At 39.2% G+C, this 22,292-nt stretch overlaps 1 pseudogene; it reads left to right on the top strand.

Annotated features, from left to right (window-relative positions):
- LOC142841575 (uncharacterized) overlaps positions 1–21,795 on the top strand; it is a 44,100-nt pseudogene extending 22,305 nt beyond the window's left edge.
- Positions 21,796–22,292: the final 497 nt, after the last annotated feature.

The raw sequence follows: 22,292 nt of genomic DNA, 5'->3' as shown, positions 1-22,292 counted from the left end.
TTTTATGCATAATTCAAGAAGTCATTGTTTTTTACTGCTGAGTTATACTCTAATGCGTATATTCCACACTTTCTTTATCCATTCTTCCATTGAGGGGCATCTAGGTTGTTGCCAGGTTCTGGTAATTACAAATAATGCTGCTATGAACATAATTGCACAAATGCTTTTGTACTATGATAGGGCATCTCTAGGGTATATTCCCAGGAGTGGTATTGCTGGATCCTGGGGTAGGTTGATCTCGAATTTCCTGAGAAACCGCCATACTGATTTCCAAAGTGTTTACACATGTTTGCATTCCCACCAGCAATGGATGTGTGTTCCCCTTACTCCACATCCTCTCCAGCAAAGGCTATGATTGGTGTTTTTGATTTCAGCCATTCTAACATGTGTAAGATGGTATCTCAAAGTTGTTTGGATTTGCATTTCCCTGATAGCTAAGGAGGTTGAGCATGACCAAAGTGTCTTTTGGCCATTTGAACTTCTTCTGTTGAGAATTCTCTGTTCGGTCCAGTGCCCCATTTTTTAATTGGGTTAATTAACATTTTAAAGTCTAGTTTCTTGTGTTCTTTATATATTTTGGAGATCAGACCTTTGTCTGTTTCGGGGTTGGTGAAGATCTTCTCCCAGTCAGTATGTTGCCTTTTTGTCTTAATGACAGTGTCCTTAGGTTTACAGAAGCTTCTCAGTTTCAGGAGGTCCCATTTATTCGATGTTGCTCTTATTGTCTGTGCTACAGGGGTTGTACATAGGAAGTGGTCTTCTGTGCCCATATGTTATAGACTTTTTCCCAGTTTCTTTTCTATCACGTTCAGTGTGTTCAGATTGATATTGAGATCTTTAATCCATTTGGACTTGAGTTTTGTTCATGGTGATAGATATGAATCTATTTTCATTCTTCTACATGTTGACATCCAGTTATGCCCAACACCATTTGTTGATGCCTTCTTTCTTCCATTGTATACTTTTAGCTCCTTTCTCAAAAATCAGGTGTTCATAGGTTTGTGGGTTAATATCTGGGTCTTCTGTTTGATTCCATTTGTCGACTTCTCTGTTTTTATGTCAATCCCAAGCTGTTTTCATTACTGTAACTCTGGAATAGAGTTTGAAGTCAGGGATGGTAATGCCTCCAGATGTTCCTTTACTGTATAAGGTTGTTTTGGCTATTCTGGGTTTTTTGTTTTTCCATATAGAGTTGATTATTGTTCTCTCAATGTCTGTGAAGAATTTTGTTGGGATTTTGATGGGGATTGCATTGAATTTATAGATTGCTTTTGGTAGAATTACCATTTTTACTATGTTGATCCTACCCATCAAGAGCATAGGAGGCCTTCCCATTTTTTGGTGTACTCTTCAATTTCTTTCTTCAAAGACTTAGAGTTCTTGTGAAATAGATCTTTCACTTCCTTGGTTAGAGTTACCCAAGATATTTTATGCTATTTTTGGCTATCGTAAAAGGTGAAGTTTCTCTGAATTTCCTCTCTGCTTCTCTATCCTTTGTGTATAGGCAGGCTACTGATTTTTTCTTTTTTTAAATTTATTTTTACTTAAAAATTTCCACCACCTCCCCTCCTCCCATTTCTCTCCCCCTCCCCCCAGTCCCTCTCCCTCTTTCTCTCCAGTCCAAAGAGCAGTCAGGGTTCCCTGCCCTGTGGGAAGTCCAAGGTCCTCCCCCCTCCATCCAGGTCTAGGAAGGTGAGCATCCAAACAGGCTAGGTTCCCACAAAGCCAGTACATGCAGTAGGATCAAAACCCAGTGCCATTGTCCTTAACTTCTCAGTCAGCCCTCCTTGTCTGCCACGTTCAGAGAGTCGGGTTTGATCACATGCTCCATCATTCCCAGTCCAGCTGGTCTTAGTGAGCTCCCATTAGATCAGCCCCACCGTCTCAGTGGGTGGGTGCACCCTTCACCCTTCTGACTTCCTTGCTCATGTTCTCCCTCCTTCTGCTCCTCATTTGGACCTTGGGAGCACAGTCCAGTGTTCCAATGTGGGTCTCTGTCTCTATCTCCATCCATCATTAGATGAAGGTTATATGGTAATATGTAAGATATCCATCAGTATGGCTATAGGACAGGGCCATTTCAGGCTCCCTCTCCTCAGCTGCCCAAGGATCTAGCTGAGGATATCTCATAGACACCTGGGAACACCTCTAGAGACAAATCTCCTGCGAATCATAAAATGGCTCCCTTTATTAAGATATATAATTCCTTTCTCCCATATCTACCCTTTCTCCATCCCAACCATCCCATTCCCCCAATCTCTCCCCATCCTCCTCTTCTCACTTTTTTCACCCCATCTCCCCTTACCTCCATCCCATCCCCACTCACAAATTACCAATTTTTGCCTGACAATCTTTTCTATTTCCAATATCCAGGAAGAGAACTATATGTTTTTCTTTGGGTTCACCTTCTTATTTAGCTTCTCTAGGATCATGAAATATAAGCTCAATGTCCTCTATTTATGGCTAGAATCCACTAATGAGTGAGTACATTCCATATTCATCTATTCGGGTCTGCATTACCTCACTCAGGATTGTGTTTTCTATTTCCATCCATTTGCATGCAAAATTCAAGATGTCATTGTTTTTTACCGCTGAGTAGTACTCTAATGCATATATATTCAACATTTTCTTTATCCATTCTTCCATTGAGGGGCATCTAGGTTGTTGCCAGGTTCTGGCTATTACAAATAATGCTGCTACGAACATAGTTGAAAAAATGCTTTTGTAGTATGCTAGGGCATCTCTTGGGTATATTCCCAAGAATGGTATTGCTGGATCCTGGAGTAGGTTGATCCCGAATTCCATGAGAAACCGCCACACTGATTTCCAAAGTGGTTGCACAAGTTTGCATTCCCACCAGCAATAGATGACTGTTCCCCTTAGTCCACATCCTCTCCTGCAAAGGCTATCATTGGTATTTTTGATTTTAGCCATTTTGACAGGTATCTCAATGTTGTTTGATATCCATCTCCCTGATGGCTACAGAGGTTGAGCATGACTTTAAGTATCTTTTGGCCATTTGAATGTCTTCTGTTGCGAACTCTCTGGTCAGTTCGGTGCCCCATATTTTTAATTGTGTTAATTAGCATTTTAAAGTCTAGTTTCTTGAGTTCTTTATATATTTTGGAGATCAGACCTTTGTCTGTTGCGGGGTTGGTGAAGATCTTCTCCCAGTCAGTATGTTGCCTTTTTGTCTTAATGACAGTGTCCTTAGGTTTACAGAAGCTTCTCAGTTTCAGGAGGTCCCATTTATTCAATGTTGCTCTTATTGTCTGTGCTACAGGGGTTATACATAGGAATTAATCTCCTGTGCCCGTATGTTGTAGACTATTTCCCACTTTCTCTTCTATCAGGTTCAGTGTGTTCAGATCGATTTTGATATCCATTTGGACTTGAGTTTTGTCCATGGTGATAGATATGGGTTAATTTTCATTCTTTTACAGGTTGACATCCAGTTATGCCAGCACCATTTGTTGAAGATGCCTTCTTTCTTCCATTGTATACTTTTAGCTTCTTTGTCGAAAATCAGGTGTTCATAGATTTGTGGGTTAAAATCTGAGTCTTCTATTCAATTCCATTGGTCAACATTTCTGGTTTGTGCCAATACAATTTTTTTTGAGTAGATCTTGTAACCTACCACTTCACTGAAGTTATTTATCTGCTGTAGGAGTTCTTTGGTAGAGGTTTGGGGATCACTAATGTACACGATCATATCATCTTCAAATAATGAAAGTTTGATTTCTTCCTTTCCGTTTCGAATCCTTTTGATCCTCTGATGTTGTCTTATTGCTCTTGCTAGAAGGTCAAGAACTATGTCGAAGAGATATGGTGAGAGTGGACGGCATTGTCTTTTTCCTGAATTTAGTGGAATGGATTTGAGTTTCTCTCCATTTAATTTGATATTAGCTGTTGGCTTGCTATATATTGCTTTTATTATATTTAGTTATGATTCTTTTATCCCTAACCTCTCCAAAACCTTTATCATAAAGGGATGTTGAATTTTGTCAAATGCTTTTTCCTCATCTAATGAAATGATCATAAGGTTTTTTTCTTTCAGTTTATTTATATAATGGATTACATTGATAGATTTTTGTATGTTGAAATAGCCCTGCATCTCTGGGATGAAGCCAACTTGATCATAATGGATAATTTTTTAATGTGTTCTTGGATTCTGTTTGCCAGAATTTTATTGAGAATTTTTGAATCAACGTTCATGAGTGAGATTGGTCTTTAATTTCCGTTCCTGTTTGGTTCTTTGTGTGGTTTTCGAATCAGGGTGACTGTAGCTTTGTAAACAGAGTTTGGCCATGACTCTTCTGTTTCTGTATGTGTAACACATTAAGGAGTATAGGTATCAGCTCTTCTTGAAAGTTTTGATAAAATTCTGCGTTAAAGCCATCAGGTCCTTGGCTTTTATGGTTGGGAGGTTTTTTATGATACCTTCTATTTACTCAAAACTTATAGGTATATTTAAATTGTTCAGCCGGTCTTGATTTAATTTTGGTAAATAGTACTTACCTATAAAGAAGTCCTTTTCCTTTACATTTTCTAACTTTGTGGCATATAAGCTTTTTAGTAAGATCTAATGATTCTCTGAATTTCCTCATTGTCTGTGGGTATGTCCCCCTTTTCATTTCTGATCTTGTTAATTTGCATGTTCTTTCTCTGCCTTTTGCTTAGTTTGGATAAAGGTTTGTCAATCTTGTTGACTTTCTTAAAGAACCAGCTCTTTGTTTCATTGATTCTTTGAATTGTTTTCTGTGTTTCTATTTTGCTGATTTCAGCCCTCAGTTTGATTATTTCCAGTCTTCTACTCCTCCTGAGTGAGTCTGCTTCTTTTTTTCTAGAACTTTCAGCTGTGCTGTTAAGTCTCTAATGTGAGCCTCCTCCGTTTTTTTAATGTGGGCTCTTAGGGCTATGAACTTTCCTCTTCGCACTGATTTCATAGTGTCTCATAGGTTTGGGTATGTTTGTCTTTATTTTCTTTGAATTTAAGGAAGACTTTAATTGCTTTCCCTATTTCTTCGCTGACCCAGGGGTGGTTCAGTAGTTGACTCTTCAGTTTCCATGAGTTTGTAGGCTTTCTTCGGGTAGAATTATTGTTAAATTCTAACTTTATCCCATGGTGTTCCAATAAGACACAGGTGGTTACTAATATTTTTTTGTATCTGTGGAAGCTTGCTTTGTTACCGAGTTATGGTCAGTTTTCGAGAAGATTCCATGAGCTGCAGAGAAGAAGGTATATTCTTTCCTATTTGGGTGGAAAGTTCTATAGATGCCTGTTAAGTCCATTTGATTCATTACCTCCATTAATTCTCTTATTTCTCTGTTAGGTTTCTGTCTGATTGACCTGTCCATGTGTCAGGACATAAGGGGAATGCACACAATATTAATAAGTTTCTCTAGAAATCAAAGGAAACCCATATAATACATCCCAACCACAGTTTCCCCTCCCTCCAATCCCCTACGTCCAATACTCCCAAGGGAAGATGGGCTGATGCCCTGGAGCAGACAAACCACCCACCTGAGTGGGGCCCTAAGAGTGGGGCCCTAAATAGAGGGGAGTGTTGAAGTCTCCTACTATTAGTGTGTGGGTTTTGATGTTTGCCTTCATATCTAGTAATGTTTCTTTTACATAAGTGGCTGCTTTTATATTAGGGGCATAGATATTCAGGATTGAGACTTCCTGTTATGAGTATACAATGTCCCTTTCCATCTCTTCTGAATGATTTTAGTTTGAAGTCAATTTTGTTAGAAATTAGTATGGCCACACCCACTTGTTTCATAGGTCCATTTGCTTGATAAACCTTTTCCCAACCCTTTACTCCGAGTCGATGTTTGTCTTTGTGGTTGAGGCGTGTTTTTTGTAACAGCAGAATGTTTTTGTAACCAACCACTTAGCCTGTGCCTTTTTATAGGTGAGTTGAGTCTATTGATATTAAGTGATATTAATGACCAGTGGGTGTTAACTCGGGTTATTTTCTTTTTGGTAGTAGAATTTGTGTGTTTCCCTTCTCTGAGTTGTGCTGGTGAAGAGTCGCTAGATATCTGAGTTATTGTGGGCATTGCTGGATTCCTTGGTTTGTGATTTTCCTTCTATTTCTGTAATGCTGGATTTGTGGCAATGTATTGTTTAAATTTGTTTTTATCCTGGAATATTTTGTTTTCTCCATTGATAGTGTACAACAGCTTGGCTGGGTATAGTAGTCTGGGCTTGCATTCATGGTTTCTTAGTTTCTGTGGTACATCTATCCAGGACCTTCTGGCTTTTGTGGTTTCCATAGAGAAGTTAGGTGTAAGTCTGATAGGTTTACCTTTATAAGTTACATGACCTTTTTCCTTTTCAGCTCTTAATATTCTTTCTTTATTCTATATGTTTTGATTATTATATGGTGAGAGGATTTTTCTTTGATCCAGTCTATTCAGTGTTCTGTATGCTTCTTGAACCTTCATAGGAATATCTTTATTTAGGTTGGGAAAGTTTTCTTTTATAATTTTATTGAATATATTTTCTGGGCTGTTGAGCTTTAATTCTTCTCCTTCTTCTACTCCTATTATTCTTAGGTTTGGTCTTTTTATTATAAGAATAATGGGCTAATATAAGTTGTAGGAGTTAACAAGAAGCCTGAGATACTGTGCTAATCAGTTTATAACTAATGTAGACCTCTGTGTGCTTTCTTTGGGACTTAGGGATGCAGGAACTGGACAGGACAGGAACCTCAGTCAACAGTGCTTGTTGGTTGCTGTGGGTTGAAGGTGGTAATGTGGGGGATGGAGGGAGGTCTGTATGGGAGAGGACAGATTATGACAGAGCTGGAGGCAGTTCACAATGGTTGCCTGCTGATGCCTAGAAGACAGCCAGTGCTAGGCCTGGGAGCCTGCCATGGGCCTAGTAGGAAATGGGGCAGGTGGGATGGAATGTGTCTTCTTTCAATGTGTCCTTGTGCCCACAACAGGGTCCTGGGAGGCCTGCCTCTTGGTGCAAGGTCGTGGATGTCCCCAGCCACGCTCTTTTCCCAGCTGAGGACAATGTGGGGCTGCAACCACCTGAAGCCAGATGGTGGGTAGCCTAGGCATGAGGCCCAAGGTTTCTTGTGGCTATTCTCCTCTCCCATCAAAGCATGGTACATGTGGGACCATGGGACTCGGGACCAGCGAAACTGGAGTCTTCAAGAATGCACACAGTTGCTTGCCCTTTGCCTTGTGTCCATCTAGTTGCAGTTTTTTACCAGGTGGGAAGCCATTGCTGGGGTTAGGGCCCCACTCAGGTGGGTGGTTGTCTGCTCCAGGGCATCAGCTCGTATTCCCTTGGGAGTATTGGAAGTAGGGGATTGGAGGGAGGGGAAACTGTGGTTGGGATGTATTGTATGGGAGAGTTTCCTTTGATTTCTAGAGAAACTTATTAATATTGTGTGCATTCCCTTTATGTCCTGACACATGCAGACCAAGCACACCATGTGTTGGCTCTGACCAAAATCACACCCTAAGCTCGTGCTTTTGAAATTCACCTAAACAATTCTAAATGTTATATAAATAAAAGTCTCAGTCTTTGCCTTTTCAAATCTTTACAGAATCACAGTAAGCTTAAAATACTTATTAATATCTAGGCTTAAATGTTGTTATATGTTCCTGTTTTGTTATTCTCTTAGTTTGTCTGTTTCTATGGAAGACTTCTTCAGGCTTCTCCTTTCTTACTGTCTTTGCATTTTGTTACAGAATCATTTCTCCTTGTATATAGCTTCACGGTACATATGAATGTGTGTATGACAATTAGCAACTCTCCTATACAGTTTTCTGTTGTCTACTTTAGATTTTATGATCAATAATTTACTGATGACTATTCCCCATTGAACACATTGATCATAGTTGCACAGATGGGCCATATTTTCTCTTTTACTATTTACACAAGCTGCATGAAATGACCTACTCAGAAACATTTCCATTGCTTCCTCTCTGGTTTTCAACTTAACAGTGAGCCAGATCTTACATAATGACTATACCCTGAAGGCATAAGTCACAAAACAATCCCAAACCAGTTTGGAATTATTATTAATAAAAGGATTATTTATTTAAAGGAAAAACTTACAGATCACCATCGTAGACAACAGCCCTCCGCACGACCAGGAAAGGAGTCTATTAGCCAGAAGGGGAGTTCAAAGCAAGAGAGAGAGTTCGAGTCTACCACTGTCTTTTAAAGCAAAAGAGACCATGCCCAAGTGAGCTGGTATCTTAAAGGCTATTGGCTGAATGTGCAGAAGGAGCTCCATTGCTGTCAGTGTCTTCTCATGCCCATTCAATTGAGGATACAGCACTGAACAACAGAACAAAAATTATCACTAAACAGCACACATCATTTTTTTGTTTGCCACCAATCCTCAGCAATTTTAACATTTATGTCTTTCTTCTATGCAATAATAACATGATAATACAAACATGTGAACAGTGTCTTTAATCACTTACATTCCATATTCAACATTGTAAAATGATGTGGGATTCCCGTCTGTATGCTGTGAATATGTTTTGTTACCATTGGTTTATAAAGAATCTGCTTTGGGCCTAAGGCAGTACAGAAGAGAGCAGGGTGGGAATGTCAGGTATATATAGAGGAAAAAAGAAGGCAGAGTCAGGAAGATGCCATGTAGCTGCCAAAAGAGACAGATGATCCAGAACCTTAGCAGTAAACCATGAACCTCATGGTAAAATACAAAATAATAGGAATGGGTTAATTTAAGATGTGAGAGTTAGTTCATTAAAAGCCCGAGCTAATAGGCCAATCAGTGTTGTAATTAATATAGTTTCTGAGTGATTATTTTTGGATTATTCATCTGGGAATGAACAGGCAGTCTCTACATACAGTGATACACTATTTACAAATTGGCCTCAAGTTACTGGACTAACAAGAGAAGCAGGCTGTGGTGTAACCTCCTATGTCTTAACATGTCTCTATTATACAGGGTCTTATCTAAATCCTGAGTTCTGAACAGGTGGGAATTGAAGACATTCCAACACGGGTTTTGATCCTACTGCATGTACTGGCTTTGTGGGAGTCTAGCCTATTTGGATGCTCACCTTCCTAGACCTGATTGGAAGGGGGAGGACCTTGGACTTCCCACAGGGCAGGTAACCCTGACTGCTCTTTGGACTGGAGAGGGAGGGGGGATGGTGAAGGAAATGGGAGGCTTGGAGGAGGCGGTTGTTTTTTCAAAAAAAAATAAAAGATTTGGCAATGACTCTTCTGTTTCTAATTTGTGATACACATTATGATTTTCAGAGATAGCAGAAAAAAATGCTGTGCCATTTTAAAATGCCAGCTTTCTGGGCTGTCTTACCAGTACAATCTCTGACTCTTTGAGGCAGGAGGTCCTGCTACAGAGAGAGCATTTGATTGTTGTTTGTTAACACACTGTTGCAGCTTGCTTGCCAGCAAGGGCCTTGAAATGCCATACAGTTGTGGCAATAAACATGGCTCCAGCTGATACCTCCACCATGAGCTTAGAATTTCAGAAAGCTAAGGAATGGGCTGGATCAAGCCGTCGAAGCCACGGCTCAATCCTTTCCATATTGTTTAGGAAATTAAAGAATCATGTGGTCAGAAAAAAGAGAGATATATAGTAATAAGAGAGTCAATATGAAGTGACCTCTAGATGATTTAGAGTGTGTTAAAAAATATATGCATGCTAAAGGTTAAAGTCTTTAAAATTAAAAAGAAAGAAAGAGAGTAGTTGGGTGTGGGGATATAAACCGTTAATCACAACTCTTGGTAGACAAAGGCAGGCAGAACTCTATGAGTTCAAGGCATGTTGGTACACGTCTTTACTCCCAGTTCTTGGAAAGCAGAGGCAGAGAGACCTCAGTGAGTTTAAAGTGCGGTGTCACATGTCTTTAATTACAAATCTGGGAGGTGGAGGCAAAGAGACCTTTGTGAATTCAAGGTGTGGTGGCAAACACCTTTGATCCCGGCACTTGGGAGGCAGAGGCAGGCAGATATCTCTGAGTTTGAGGCCAGCCTGGACTACAAGAGCTAGCTCCAGGACAGGCTCCAAGCTACAGAGAAACCCTGTCTCAACAAAAACAAAAACAAATGACAGAAGAAGGGGCTTTTTATTTACCTTCTAACACACAGAGAAAGACAGGCAGACATAGACACACAGTGACAGAAGTTTAGTCTGTAGAAGCAATCAAAATAGAGATCCATTTAAAGACTTACTTTTAAGCAATTGGATGCTACTTTGTCACAAGTTCAGAAACAAAGCCAGGCAAAATTCACTTGAAGATGCATTAAATTCAAAATAGTCCTACACAGATGCAGGAATTGTGATGACCTTGTAGGAATGACTATTCAAGAAAAGTAATTAGAGCTTACAAATTACTTTGTTTTCCTGGTGATTGCTTTTACTATAGATAGAACATTTTTTAATTAACAGTTTTCACTGTACAGAAAACAATGAGTTTCAATATGACATTTCCATACACGCATATCATTGTAGTTTGTTCATGCTCTTTTTTACTCTTTTGTTTTTTTCTCCTAGTTCCCCTTCTCTCCCTAAATAGTTACTCTTCCTCTTTCATATCTTGTATGTGTGTGTGTCTGTGTGAGAGAGAGAGACATCAAATTACCTTTATCCATTAATCTGATGATGAACACCTAGGATGATGCCATAATTTGGCCATTGTGAATAGTGCCACAAAAGAAACAGGGGCTCCCTCGTCTCTCTGTAACAGGCTGGCTCAGATTCCCTTGCAGCGATTCCCAGAAGTCCTGCAGATACATCATGTGACAGTTCTATTGTCAGTGCTTTGAGGAACCTGCACTGTGATTTTCCATAGTGGCTGGATTGACATCTCCACCAGGTTTCATTTTTTCACATTCTTGCCAGCATGTGATGCCACTGCTTTGTTTTTGGTGGCCATTTCGACTGCAGTGAGATGGAATCTGAATGTAGTTTGATCTTGCAGACCTACTGCTGTCTAGGGATGTTGAACACTTTTCCTACCTTTTTCAGCCATATTTACCTTTCTTCTTCTAAGAATCGTTTGTTTAGCTCATTGGTCAATGTATTGATCGGATAATTTGGATATTGATATTGGAGTTTTTCCTATATTATGTATATTAATTCAGTGTCAGGTATAGAGCTAGCAAGAAATTCATTCTTTCTGTTTGTGGCGTCTCCACTCTGCTGCCTATTCCCTTTGCTGTGCAGCTCTACAGTTTTAGAAAACCCAATCTGTCAGTTGTGCCTCCTGAGCACTTGGAGCTCTTGTCAAAATGTCCTTTCCATGCCTCGCCTCTATCATGACGTGTTCTCCTCATTTCAGGCCAGCAGTTTCAAAATTGAAAGCCTTCCATTAAGGTCGTTGTGGCAAACCTAATTGACTTCTGTACAAGGTGAGAGATAGTGACTTAGATTAATTCTTCTTCAGGAGAACATACAGTTTTCTCAGCACCATTTGGTGAAAAAGTGGTACTTTCTGTGGTGTGAGCTTTTGGCACCTTTGTCAAAAGTTAGGTCAAATGACCATTTGTGAGTCTAGGACTTGGGAGATAGTGGCAGGAGGATCAGTAGTTCAAGGCAAGACCATCCTGGGCTGCAAGGGATCCTGTCTCAGACACACATGCCAACCTGTACCTGTGTGGATTTACTCTGAGTCTCTTTTCTATTCCTTTGTCTTTGTCTCTGTTTTGGTGCTGGTAGCATGCTGTTTTTGTCTCTGTGGTTCTGTAGTGTAACAAATTAGGGCGTTGCCATGCTTAGGATAGCTTTGGTTATGTGTGAGGTTTTGTGTCTCTGTGTGAATTTTGGAAGATCTTTAGGAATTCTGAGAAGAATAACATTTTAATTTTGATTGGGATTGCACTGAATCTGTCAATTGTTTTTGGTAAGATCACCATTTTCACAATATTAATTTTTAAATTCATATCAGAAAGTCATTCTTCAAATTGTTTCTTTGGTCTGTTAAATCTTTTTATTATTTATGAAAACATATTTTAAATGCTTTGGTGTGAAGGTGTCAGATCCTCTGGAACTGGACAGTTGTGAGCTGGGTGCTGGGAATTGAAGCCGGACCCTCTGGACGAGCAGCCAGTGCTCTATTGCCAAGCCATCTCTCCAGGCCAAATGTTTTAGATTTTACTTTTGTATATGTTTGGTTTTTTATTGCTTTATAAATAATATCATTCAAAATTTCCACTTCCTCCCATCCTCCCACTCCTCTACTCACCCTCTCCCCTCCCTCTCCTATAAAAATTGGTAATTGTTGTTTTACATTTTTAATTGTAGGGCTAAAGAGATGTCTGAGCAGGTAATGGCATATGCTCCTAAGTCTGAAAAGCACCATTCAGTTCCTGGGAGCTATTTGGTTGAAGTTTTTCTCAGACCTCTACACACTCACAGTGGTAAGTGAATGTGTATACACACACAAAGAAAGAAGTGAATGTGTACACACACACACACAAAGAAAGAAGTGGAAAATACAATAAAATTTTAATTGCACGTGTCTTCATTTTGTTTTTTCAAGACAGGGTTTCTATGTGTAGCTTTGGAGTCTGTCCTGGAACTCGTTCTGTAGAGGAGGCTGGCCTCAATCTCAGAGAGATCTGCCTGCCTCTGCCTCCAAGAGTGCTGGGATTAAAAGCATGTGCCACCACCACACAGCTTCATTATAATTTCAGGTGCCTTGAACAAACTTTTAGCTTAAAATTTAGGTTTATTCCTAGGCAGTTAATTTTTGACTTATTTTGTTTGTCTAATTATGTATAATTATGTGTTTTTGTGTATAGGTGTGTGTATGCGAGTGCCCTCAATGCACAGAAGATAGCACTGAATCTCAAGGAACTTGAAATGGAGGAAATTGTCAGCTACCCAAACTCTAGTTCTCTGGAAGAGAAGCATGGTCTCTTATCAGTAGGCCATCTCTCTAGTCCAGTCTCCTAGGTATTTCTATTTTTGCAATTGCTAAAGGAATTGTTTTATTTCTTTCTCAGTAAGCTCAGTATTTATAAAGAGAAAAATCTAATTCTATAGGTTTATTTGGTATTCTGCTACTGAAAATGCTTATGAGATCTAGTACTCCTTTGGATCTTTCAAGTACAGTATCTGAGAGGTAATTTGACTACTTCTGTTTTCTTTTGGCTTCTGTCTCTTGTCTTATTGCTTTGACTAAGATTTCAGCACTGCTTTGAGTAAGAGTGAAGAAAGTGGACTTTTCACCTTCTTTTTCAAAATGAAATGCTTTCAGTTTCCTCGCATTTAGTACAATGCTGGTGAGAGGTTGGCGTACATGGTCTTCATTATGATTATGTGGTTGATCTTTCTTGCTACCATAAGTGAATTTGGGCCAGTCGAGTAGCACATTTCTAGAGAGACAGCTCTCAGGGAATACACCTGGGGAATGTCGGCGGCACCAGTCAATGGGCTGGGCTCAAAGAGTGAGCAAAGAGGACAAAAGGGAAAAGCAAATTGAGCAGAGCATCATCATTCTCTGCCTCATCACCACTGGCACATTATAAAGAGCTGTCGCAACAGTCTGCCACAAGAGCTGGAGCCACTGTCACTGCCATGGTATCACAATATGACGGGCTGTATTCTCTCCAAAGCCTGCACAAATTATGCCCTTGTCTTCTGAAGGTACTTTGGTCTGGTATTTTGTCAGGAAAATGAGAAATGAAATAAGGCCAGAACCTTGGTACCAGGGTGGGAATCATTATTGTTATAAATGGGACCTTGCAGTCCATAGGCCTTAGAAATAAGGTCACTGGAGGAATGTAGAAGAGTTCTGAGTTGTTGGCTAGAAAAGTCCTTGAACACTGTACGTAAAGCATAATGGGTGGAATATGGGAAGACCAAAATGCCAATAGAAACGTGGACAGTGAAGTCTGTGCTCATGAGGTTCCAAGGGGGAACAAGGACTCTACTGGGAACTAGGTTAGATGCCATTTGTCTTACATCCTCTCAGAGAATCTGGCTGCATTCTGTCTATACCCTGAGGAGCTGCAGGGACCTGAAATCAGAAGTGATGGACTAAGTCTGGCATAGGAAATCTCAACACATCATACTAATTCCTCTGATTAACTAATTTTTACATCACATTTGTGTGTTGATGGGCAAGGCCAATCAGAAGTTGGAATTAACCAAACCAACTTAAAATAATATTCAGCTTTAATAAACAGAAGAAAGGAAACTTACAAAACCAGGGTTCCAGCGATTCAGGAGAACAGGGACACAAAGAGAGAGAGGTAGAGCACATGGATGCTTTTATTGGCTATCTGTGGCCCCAGGGGACACCCTAAGCAGCATGTGATTGGCTGAAGTCCCCCATCATCTCCCCCTTTCTCTAAACAAAATTGAACTAAACCCAATACAACTATATACAGTAGGAACAGATACCAAATATAAAATTACAAATAACAACCAATATTAAGCAAGAAACATATAACAAAAGTTTTGCTAAACATTCTATTTCAAGGAGACTAAATAATGTAGAGAGTAACTACAATTATCTTGCCTCTGACTGGCTAATTCTCACATCTTGATTAACCCATTTCTATTACTCAGTGTAGCACCACGAGCTGGTCGCTTACCAGGAAGGATCTTAACCTGTGTCCATCTTGGAGAGGTGAGCTATGGCGTCTGTCTCACTGCCTTATTCCTCCCAGCATTCTGTTCTGTCTTCCCCACCTACCTATGTTCTGACCTATCAGGCCAAGCAGTTTTCTTTATTAATTAACCAATGAAAGCAACAGTACAGCAGGCCTTGGTGAGCTCCCATTATATCAGTTGATGGATTCAGCATACAATGAATATTGAGACGTTTAGCTATAATGATGAATCTTGGGTAGGAGAAGCCATTTCCAAAGCAATAAGGAGACATCAAATTGCCAGGTGTTTTATTGGGGTAAATTAGGACATCTGCAAAGGGATTGCAGGCACAGAATTTCTAGTAATAATATCTCTTCTGGGAATGACAAAAATAGGAGACCTCGGCCTTCAGGTATATGTAGGAGATGCATTAAAGACGGCATTGGTCCAACGAATGCAGGTCAACAACAGACAGACAGGGCAATTCTATATCATCAGGTAACTCCTTGAGGGGCCTCTCGCAGGCCCCCAAGCCAACAGTGGCACAGTCATTCCCAGTCACAGTGGAGAACATGCCTCACCAAGAAAATTAAAAGCTCCAATTTCTGCTGTAAAAAGTAATACTGGTATAAATGATGAATTACACGTGGAGGATGAGTCAAAAAAAACCAGTAGGACAGAGTAAACATATATTTTGGCAGACTTCTATTAAGGATCAAAGACCAAAGCTAAGAGTCTGTATTTATTCAATAAAAGAGGCACTTTTATTGAAGGCTTATTAGACACAGGTGTGGATGTTAGTATCATTACCCCAGAATCTTGACATCCGAATTGGCCTCTTCAAGAGGTAGATGTTCAGTTCCTGGGAATTGGAACCCTATCTCGTGTAAAACAAAGCACAAGATTGGTTGAATGCATAGGTCCCGAAGGGCAAATAGGAAGACTAAGTCCATATATAGCCAATATTGCCATAAATTTATGGGGCCGTGACCTGCTACAGCAATGGAATACCCAGATTAACATTCCTGTATTTCCAGGAACTCATAATTCTGGGAAGGATAGGATGAGGTATTATGGAAAAAGGTCACCAGCCATTCAGGCTGTACAAGAACATACAGCAAATACCAAACCTTTAGAGGTACCAACAGCCCTACATTTAAAATGGCTAACTGAGAAGCCAATATGGATCAAACAGTGGCCTCTAGCTGAAGATAAATTACAGGCATTGGAACAGCTGGTGCAAGAGCAACTAGATGCTCACCATATTGAAGAATCAACCAGCCCTTGGAATTCTCCTGTGTTCGTTGTAAAAAAGAAATCTGGTAAATGGAGAATGGTGACAGATTTAAGAGCTGTCAACAAAGTAATTCAACCTATGGGCCCACTACAATCTGGAATTCCTTTGCCTTCTCTGTTACCAAAAGGATGGCCTCTTATAGTTATTGATTTGAAAGATTGTTTTTTCACTATACCGTTACAAGAAAAGGATAGAGAAAAATTTGCCTTCACAGTGCCTACTTATAATAATTCTCAGCCTAATGGGAGTTATCAATGGACTATCCTCCCACAGGGTATGCTCAATAGTCCTACATTGTGCCAATATTTTGTATGTAAGCCATTGGAAATAATTCGTAAACAATTCCCCAAACATGGATGACATCTTGTTATCTGATTCAAATAAAGATACTTTAGAAAGGATGTTTGAAGAAGTAAAGAAAGTCTTGCCTAGGTGGGGATTACAAATTGCCCCTGAAAAGATTCAAAGAAGAAATTCTATTAATTACCTAGGTTACAGAATAGGGTTAGAGAAAATTAAAATGCAAAAGGCACAAATTAGGAGAGACCGGTTAAAGACTCTTAATGACTTCCAAAGATTGTTAGGAGACATTTCCAGTCTACGACCAGCTGTTGGGATAACACCTGATGTAATAGTTCATTTGAACAAAACCTTAGATGGTGATAAAGATTTGAATAGTCCAAGAAAACTGACAGCTGAAGCAGAAAAGGAACTGACAATGACTGAGGAAAAATTACAGGAGGCACATGTGGATAGGGTGAACCCAAATCTTAGCTGCATCCTAGTCATATTGCCTTCCAGAATTTCTCCTACAGTGATTCTAATGCAGAGGAAAGATATTATTTTAGAGTGGACATTTATACCTAATAAACCAAGTAAAAAATTAAAAACTTATGTGGAAAAAGTCTCTGAGTTAATTATAAAAGGTAACCTCAGACTTCATCAACTGGCAGTTATATATCCAGCAGAAATTATAGTGCCTTTTACTACTGAAAAAATAAAAAAGTTATGGGAAGACAACGAACTGTGGCAAAGAGCTTGTGCTAATTTTTTGGGAGAAATTAATAGCAACTATCCCAAAAGTGGTAGACTTAACCTCTTAAAAAGAACTTCTTGGATTCTTCCTAGAAGTGTACGTGATGCTCCAATAACTGGAGGCCGTACGTTCTATACTGATGCAAATAAATCAGGGAAAGCAGGTTTCAAGTCAGATGAATTGAGTAAGGTGGAACAAAGCCCTTATAATTCTGTCCAGAAGGCAGAATTATATGCCATTCTTATGGTGCTAAGGGATTTTAAAGAACCTCTTAATACAGTTACAGATTCACAATATGCAGAAAGAGTTATCTTGCATATTGAAACCGCTGAATTTATACCAGATGACACAGAGTTGACTTCATTGTTTGTCCAGGTACAAGACATAATCAGGAACAGGCTTTGTCCGATGTACATAACACACATCCGGTCCCATACAGGTCTGCCTGGTCCACTAGCCCAAGGCAACGCTGAGCTTGATCAATTATTGATTGGAAGTGTGTTGCAGGCCTCAGAATTTCATAAGAAGCATCATGTCAATAGTAAAGGCCTAAAGAAAGAATTTTCCATTACTTGGCAACAAGCTAAGGACATTATATAGAGATGTCCTACTTGTTCTTTCTATAATCAAACACTGTTGCCTGCAGGGAGTAACCCAAAGGGCACCAAGAGAAATGAAATCTGGCAGATGGATGTGTTCCACTTTATGGAATTTGGTAAATTAAAATATCTACACCACACCATAGACATGTATTCAGGTTTTCAATGGGCTACTGCCCTGAGCTCAGAAAAGGCTGATTCAGTAATCACACATTTATTGGAAGTTATGGCCATCATGGGTATACCTGCACAAATAAAGACAGATAATGGTCCAGCATATGTATCTAAGAAAATGAAACGCTTTTTTGATTATTATAATATAAAACACATTACAGGTATACCAAATAATCCTACAGGTCAGGCAGTTATAGAAAGATCAAATCGTACTATAAAGGATATGCTGAACAAACAGAAAGGGACCGAAAATACCCCCAGAAATAGATTACATAATGCTTTATTAAACTTGAATTTTCTTAATGCTAATGAGAATGGAACGAAAACAGCAGAAAGACATTGGATAATGGAAAATTCTGCTGAACTAAATCAACCGATTTATTTCAAAGATGTGCTGACCTCTCAATGGAAGCCAGTATATGTGCTATGTTGGGGAAGGGGTTTTGCTCTTGTTTCCACAGGAGAAGAAAAATTGTGGATACCATCAAAATTAATAAAGTGTCGATTTGAAGAGGAGAAACCTCTTGGAAAGGAGAAATGACAACTCATTCACAATGATGATATTCATACAGGTGGTAAGAAAAACATATAGAATGGGGGCAGGGTTCTGTTCTTATCTCCACAGGAAAACACTCATCTTTGAAAAATTCAAGGGACCCTGGATATTTGGATACTGACAGATGGAAAAATACCTGCCCAATAGGAAATATCAAGAAAACTGAATGAGTTGTGTAAGTAAAATATATTAAACCATATTTCTAAATTTATAAAGCTTGTTTTGAAGTTGGACTCTGGCTCAGTCCCTCTCCAATTCCAAGCCTGTTAGTTAGAGAAAAACCCAGAGTTTCTGGAGTTTCGGTCTCATATCAAGAGCCATGATATGGGACAGAAAGAAATATGAGTTTAGAAAACATCTTTGCTTTTCTTCATATCTATCATACTTTTCATTGAATATATCTATCATGCATTTCAGTGAATATATATATATATATATATATATATATATATATATATGTCTATATGATTAATGTTTAAGTTTTTCACAATGAACAATGAGTTTTTCCTGAAGTGACATTTGAAGTTTCCAGGAAGAAGATCGGGCCCCACAACAACAAGTCCACCTGGTTGATATGACGTCATGATACTGATAGCGCTACTACAAGAACTGCTTTGGGTACCAGCTGCACAAGACAGTTCCAACTTGGTTAGTTGAAATGGTGCACATCTTATTCAACATTTTGGCCAGACCTGCACAAAATACTCAGAGACTATTGGCAATTTTAAAAGACATTGATCTTGAAATTTAACCATCATTTTACTTTCACAGGATCCCCCAGAAAGAACGTCGCCCCCATGACAGTTGGAAGTAATTCTAGAGGACCACGTTCCCTTTCCCAGTAAAGTTTGCCCTTGGGTTTAGGGACATCATTTAGGGGTTGATTATAATTAGTATACGATTGAGGGTTAGGGGAGGAATTTTATAAGCTCAGGGACCATTTTGAAAAAAAAAAGAGGGATGATGGGATAATAGATTTGTAATTGTGAGTTACTGTTTTTAGACAAATATATTGGTATAGATTCTTGTATATTGATACAAAGTTAAATTATATTGACTGTTGTAAGCATGCATGTTTCTACTTCTGTTTAAAACATTTTTATGTATTGACATATATTGTATTGATATATATATTGTATATATTTACCATATTGCAGTGTACATTTCTACCTCTGATTAAGATACTTATATAATGTTTGTGTATTGATATGTATTTACCTACTGCAATGTATATTTGTACATTGTTTATATTTGTAGGTCATTGTTCTCATTTGTTTCACAGTCGTTTATTGTCTTAGTCTTTAAGTTAGATATTGAGAATTATATAGACTAATAGTCATCTAAGTTTGTCTTTTATAATTAGACGAATCAGGTTCTTTAGATATATAGAGATTATACTCAGTATAGATAGATAATCTTCAACTTCTTCAAAGAGCTGTAGAAAATAACCTTTAACTTAACTCAGAGTTTTGTGGTAGTGAGACACAATTGCTCCTGGCAACACCACTCTATTCCCGAGAGAATGTTGAGCACCAAAGACACTCCACCTGGAGCCTTTCTTTTTGGCAGAACTGGCCTTGGGGCAAAGAAATGCCCATACCTCAACCACTGACAAAGATACAGAGCGTGCATCAATGGATAAAACAGGACTGTCATATCCTGCCTAGACAGGGTAAGACAGTTTTGAAAAGTTGCTTGCCTTTGAAAACGGTATGTCAGTTATGTTAGGCCTTAGCCAAAGTTGGTTGCTTCAACGCTGCTAACGTGACTTTGGGTGATTGCCCAGGTAGCTAGTTGTCTCTGTGATTTGTTGCATGTTTTGGAAGTTGTTTTACTGAACTTCCTAATTACCCAGGTAACATTATTTCCCTTCTCAGATCTTTGATGGGGTTGAAGACTATATAAATAGTTACTTTCTCTCATGACTTGGCCAAGTTATTTATTATACAAGACCTAAGCTAGTTAGAATAGGATATTTGTACTTATTGTATATAATTTCATAGTAGGTTTAGAACTCTTATTTAAACAAAAGGGGGAGGTGTTGCGGGAGGTCCTCCCGTTCCTCCAGCCTATAGCTGCTGAGATACCAGCCCATTGGGGTGTGGTCTCTCTCTCTTTAAAAAAGCGGCCACTTCCCTCTCCTCTTCTCTTCACTTCCTGCTCTGCCAGCGACTAGACTCCCTTCATGGTTGCGCAGAGGGCTGACGGTGATCTGTAAGTTTTTTTCCCCTTTAAATAAATACCACCCTATTAATCATAATTCCAAACTTGTGTGGCATTGTTTATGACTTATGCCTTCAGTCTTCCGGTCTTACTGCCAAGAACTCAGCTTTTCAATAAGAATGTGTATAATATGTATATGGTAAGGTAACAAAACATTATCCTGGAACTTATTGCAAGTGGGGGCCAGATAATCTCTCATAGTTAGGTAACAGTGAATAATGAAAATCTATGTGAGTTGGTTGGTACATCAGTTGTGGTTATCTTAAAAACTCTGATGTCTTACAGAGGGTTTTAATTTTGTTATAGAGGTGAGAGAGGCTGCTGTTGATAAATATACAAAATGGAGATGTTTCATGAAAACAGGGATATCAAGGTATTATGAACCTTAGTTGATTACAGAAAATAGTAAAGGATATAGTATTAACATGACAAAATCTTGCTGGTATTTGGTGTATGGAATGACAAAAGGAAGAAAAAAAAGAAAGATGATTTTGTCACTACGTGTTGTCATTGATACAGCTTGGTTATAGTAATGTTTCTAGCTCTTAGTGTTCTGTGTTCTCTTTTCCCTACAGGAGCCCTAAACTGAGGATCCTAGATTTAAGGGAGGATTCTGGCTGCAAGATCGTCTGCTGGAGATCAGTACTATGTCACCTGCATGCTTGTTCTCCTGTGCTCACTTGGAGCACTCTATCTTGAAGATCAAGGACCAGTATCCTATTGCAAGTTCAGATCCTGAGGTTCAACCCTCTAATAAGACTATGGAATTAAGAGTGAACATTTCCCTCAGAAGCGGTAGCACCTTAAGGGAATGTGAATATTTGGCTCTGCTTCTGAATAAAATAGAAGAGAGTTCAGGTTCTTTGCACCTGTGCTGCCGAGATTTGGAAATCTATAAATTGGGTGATAGTAGAAACACCCTGGACCATTTAGATCTCAAATGCCTTGATCACCTGTCAGTGTTTCAGGGCTGTCTGAGTGAGTTCATCATCCTTTTGACTCAGTTGGGACACCTGAGCAGACTTTGTCAGTCTAAAGTCCCTTGTAGACCTTTGAATGAGAAAGGTTTTGGAATTGTGTCTCACAGCTGAGGTGTATGGACCATCTAAATGAACTCAGTTTGTATTCTTTTGCCATCACAGATCATGTTGAAACTGTCCTGAGATAAGGGCCTGGGATAAATACTGGGTTTCCAATAGCAGCCTGTTTTTACGATGAGAGAGATAATTCTTAGATATCCTTAAGCTTCCCATAACCCTTTCTCCTTCTACCTCAGAATGGGCAATGCTGGGAGTTTTAAAACAGCCATGGAATGGTATTGTTCTATAGTTGAAGGCAAAAATGGGGTTACAAAAAGCATAGTCAGATGAGCATGTAGGCACTGAGCTCATTCCAGAAATATTGAGGTCAAAGGAACAATGCAGTTCTCCTCTGGCCATTGAGAGTTAAAGAGGGGGAATTGAAAGACTTTATGTTCCGGCACAGGTGCACATAGTCATACACTCGTATATGGTAATGTCATATCATGAGGAAAATCTCCAAGGTTCAGGCCATGACTGGAAAGGCTGTTATTTATGGACTGGTCAAAGGGAGTTTCTAGTTGGTTGCTCCTTCTGTCCCCTCTCTTCTGAGCAGGTGAACTAGCTCCCCCTTTGGTTATGTTGTATTTTCTAAGTTGATAGTATTTTCACTAAGTTTTTCACACAACTTTATAAGAATATGTTCAACATATTGTAAAAGTTAAACTAGTATTTGCCAGGGTGGTAAAGTATCTCTCACAGACCCACAAGACTATTGTGTGAAAGCTCACATCATTTGCTGATGATGAGCA

The sequence above is a fragment of the Microtus pennsylvanicus genome, chromosome X (assembly GCF_037038515.1).
Source record: "Microtus pennsylvanicus isolate mMicPen1 chromosome X, mMicPen1.hap1, whole genome shotgun sequence".
Classification (NCBI taxonomy): Eukaryota; Metazoa; Chordata; class Mammalia; order Rodentia; family Cricetidae; genus Microtus; species Microtus pennsylvanicus.
The sequence above is the reverse complement of the archived record's forward strand: the minus strand, read 5'-3'. Positions and strand labels throughout refer to the sequence as shown.